Source organism: Acinonyx jubatus, chromosome E3 (assembly GCF_027475565.1).
Source record: "Acinonyx jubatus isolate Ajub_Pintada_27869175 chromosome E3, VMU_Ajub_asm_v1.0, whole genome shotgun sequence".
Classification (NCBI taxonomy): domain Eukaryota; kingdom Metazoa; phylum Chordata; class Mammalia; order Carnivora; family Felidae; genus Acinonyx; species Acinonyx jubatus.
This window is the reverse complement of record NC_069398.1, coordinates 38662685-38666269: the sequence shown is the minus strand read 5'-3', so window position 1 is coordinate 38666269 and position 3585 is coordinate 38662685. Positions and strand designations below refer to the sequence as shown.

Below are 3585 nucleotides of genomic sequence, written 5' to 3'. Positions count from 1 at the left end.
CCCACCGCAGCCGCCACCCAGAGCTCAGGGCCCATGGCGCTCCCTGCTGAGGGATGTTGCAGGGGTGAGGGGCAGCCTGGAGAGGCCCGGAGAGACTCCTAGGGCTGTTGTGATGCCAGGGGAGGGGGCGGAGGTGGCCTTGGGGCAGACAAAGGGCTAAGTCCTCTCTGGAAAGGTCCCCAGGAGGAGACAAAGGGCTGTTGGTTCCACAGGGCCGAGCCTGAGCCAGAGGCTGCGAACTCCTCTGTGGGTTTGGCTGCCCTTCCGGCTTCCTGGAAGGAGGGAGGGAGGGCCAGGAGCAGGTCTGGCTGAGTGCAGGGACTGCAGGGCGGGGTGGGCGGGAGCAGGAGGCCCGACTTCCTTCATCGTTTGGTCCTGCTGAGAGTAAGCGGCAGCTGCCCCATTTTACAGATGAGCAAGCTTGGACCCAGGGAGGGGAAGGGATAGCGTGGGCCTTACCCGCGGTGGAGCAGGAGTCCGTGTCGGCCAACATAAGCCCCGGCCTAGACAGAGCCCGGAGCCTGCGTCCATAAACGAGGAAGCCAGAAACCCCCCAGCCGGTCTGTCCCAACCGGCCGGAGGTCAGAGTCCTCAGCGAGGGGCCTCGCTCGGCGTTTCCAGGGCCTCGTGTCCATCAGGAGCCTGCGGAGACCCACCCAAGACAACCAGCTGGCCGGAGGGATTTCTCTGTCAGCGCTGTTAACGGGGTCACAGGTTTTCCAGGGTAGGACCAACCCCCTTGGTTTAGAGCAGTGGTTCCCAAGTGGGGTTGGCGGTGCCCCCAGGCGACCTTTGGCGTGTGGGGAGACAAGGGGTTGTCACAACTGGGTGAGCGTTACGGACATCGAGGGGATGGAGGCCAGGGAACTCGCTAAATATCCTACGATGCGCAGCACGGCCCTCCCATCCACACACGAACAAAGACCTCTCTGGCCCCAAACTGCAGAAGGCCAAGGTTGAGGACCACGGACAAGTTGCTTGGGTGTGCCCTGTAGCCCTCAGGTCTCCCTCTCACCCCACGGGAGTCGGATGGGGGTCCAGAGTGGGGTCCATCTCCCTGGAGGCCTGTGCCCGGACCCCGCCACGCCTTTGGGCAAGGGGCATTTTCTCTGTGCTCCCGCTCTCTGCCCCCAGCCCCCCGTGTCTCTGGGGCTTTCCAGCAGAGGAGGCGTTCTGTGATGTCATCCACATCAGTTCACATGCTGTACGAGGTTGGCAGGTATTTTTACTGTGGTAAAATACACATAAAATTTACGACTGAAGCCGGTTTATTTTGTATCATTTTTTCTTTTTAAGAATATCTAAGTTCGAGAGAGAGAGAGAGAGAGAGAGAAAGAGAGAGTGTGCATGTGCAAAAGTGGGGGAGGGGGCAGAGAGAGGGGGAGAGAGAGACAATCCCCAAGCAGGCTCAGTGTGGAGCCTGGGTGGCTCGTTGGGTTGAGTGTCCGACTTGCCTCAGGCCTTGATCTCAGAATTTGTGAGTTCGAGCCCCGCATCAGGCTCTGTACTGACCGCTCAGGACCTAGAAACTGCTTGGGATTCTGTGTCTCCCTCTCTGTCTGCCCCTCCCCTGCTCAGGCCCTGCCTCTCGGAAATGAATCGACGTTAAAAAAAACTTTTTTAAGGTTATTTATTTATTTTGAGAGAGTGAGAGAGCGAGCGAGCATGAGCGGAGGAGGGGCAGAGAGAGACAGAGAGAGAATCCCAAGTAGGCTCCACACTGCCAGGGCAGAGTGGGACCACGCAGGGCTTGAAACCACAAACCCTGAGCTCATGACCTGAGCCGACATCAAGCGTAGGACGCTTAACCGACTGAGCCCCCAGGCGCCCCTGAAATGTTTCTCGTCTCTTTGTCCGAGGACCTTTATGTCACAGCAGCAGGGACATTCGAAACCTCCAATGAGAAAATGAAGGCCTCGGAGAAATCCAGCGCCTACAGAACCAGGGACCAGCCTCACAGCGGTTTGCACTTGTCTGTGGTCTCTGTGCGCCTGCAGGTGAGCCCAGGCAGGGCCGCTGGAGCCCCGGGAATGAGGTGTCCGCGAGTCACCGGACCCCCTCCTCACCTGACACACCAAGACACCAGCTCCCGCGCTGCGGGCGGGAATGCAGGCCGGCACCGCCACTCGGGAAAGCCGTCTTGTCCCTCATGAACTCGGATACATGCCTCCCGCGTGCGTCCTCCATGCCGCCGCTAGGTGGTGACCGAGGGGACTGGAAACTTCTACGTACACTAAGATTTGTGCACGATTGTCCACTTTGTCCACAGCAGCGCTGACACAGCCCCCAAATGTTCGTCGGCTCGGACCTGGAGAGACAGCACCAAGTGTAAATAAAATGAAATACTGCTCAGCGATGAAACAGGGACAAACTAGTCAAGTTCAAGTAACACGGATGAACCTCAAAATCCTAACACCGGATGGAAGAAGCCAGACGCAAATGAGTCCGTATAGAGGATTTTGTTTGTAGGAAATTAAAACATTTTTTAACGTTGAGTTTTCAGAGGGAGAGAGGAAGATAGAGTGCAAGTGGGGGAGGGGCAGAGACAGAGGGGGACACAGAATCCGAAGCAGGTTCCAGGCTCTGAGCTGTCGGCACACAGCCCGACGCGGGGCTCGAACCCACAGACCACGAGATCATGACCCGAGCCAAAGTCGGATGCTCAACTGAACAAGCCACCCAGGCACCCCTCTATTTGCAGCATTTTAAAATGCATTTAGGCAGGGGCACCTGGCCGGCTCAGCCAGAGGAGCGTGTGACTCTTAATCTTGGAGTCATGGGTTTGAGACCCACATCGGGTGTAGAGATTACTAAAAAAATCATGAACCTTACAAAATAAAAATAAAATGCATTTAGGGGTATAAAAGGGTTTAAGCTTGATAAAGCGGACACCCAGCTGCAGAAGGTGCCTTTGGGGACACAGAACCAGGTGTTTGCAGAGGATCCTGTTTGAGCTGAGGACGCAGGGCGTGGGGGGAGGGGCAGGGCAGACACCTTTCCACACCCTCGTGCACACCTGCTGGTGGTGTTACTCTCCCATTTTCCGGGTGTCCCCGCGCCCCAAGTGCCCGGCGCCTCAGCACCACGCGGCACGGGGTTCTCCTGCGGGCTGGGAGAGACGCTTGTCCCCGGGAGTCCCTTCCCAGGGACTCCGACGAGTCCAGAGACGAAGGCCGCGCGGGACCGGAGCCCGGGGTCCAGGTGGAAGAAGGGACCGTTTATCCTGTGCTCGGTGCCCGCTTCTCATGGTCGCCAAGCACTCGGGCCTTTGGGCAGAAGTCCAGCTGTCAGCCTTCAGGAACATCTGAGTAAATTGTAACCACTTCCTCATCGGCGTAGCTGCTCAGCCCCGGACAGACGTGTGTTGGCCCCGAATTGTTCCTCCTTATACGACACTGAGCTGTGCAGCTCCTGGCCCTGACTCGCCCCTCGGAGGCGTCACTAGTCCCGGAGCCTGCCAGAGGCCCACCAGGTACACGGACTGACCGGGCGTGGCTGGCAGGTGCCCTGGAAAGACGTTCAGCTGTGCCTCTGGATGGGCAGGGCGGCTAGGTGTTCAGGAGGTATGGAGTGCCCCTCCATGCC

At 58.3% G+C, this 3585-nt stretch overlaps 1 long non-coding RNA gene across 2 annotated transcripts; it reads right to left on the bottom strand.

Annotated features, from left to right (window-relative positions):
* Positions 1 to 3585, bottom strand: LOC113594810 (uncharacterized). 2 transcript variants are annotated; one of them, XR_003415253.2, is made up of 4 exons: positions 3017 to 3585; positions 2067 to 2308; positions 1016 to 1228; positions 1 to 642 (listed from the first exon to the last, which is right to left on the bottom strand). It is a non-coding gene; the product is annotated as an uncharacterized LOC113594810 (long non-coding RNA). The 2 variants fall into 2 exon arrangements; XR_008294587.1 differs by having other exon boundaries at positions 2067 to 3585.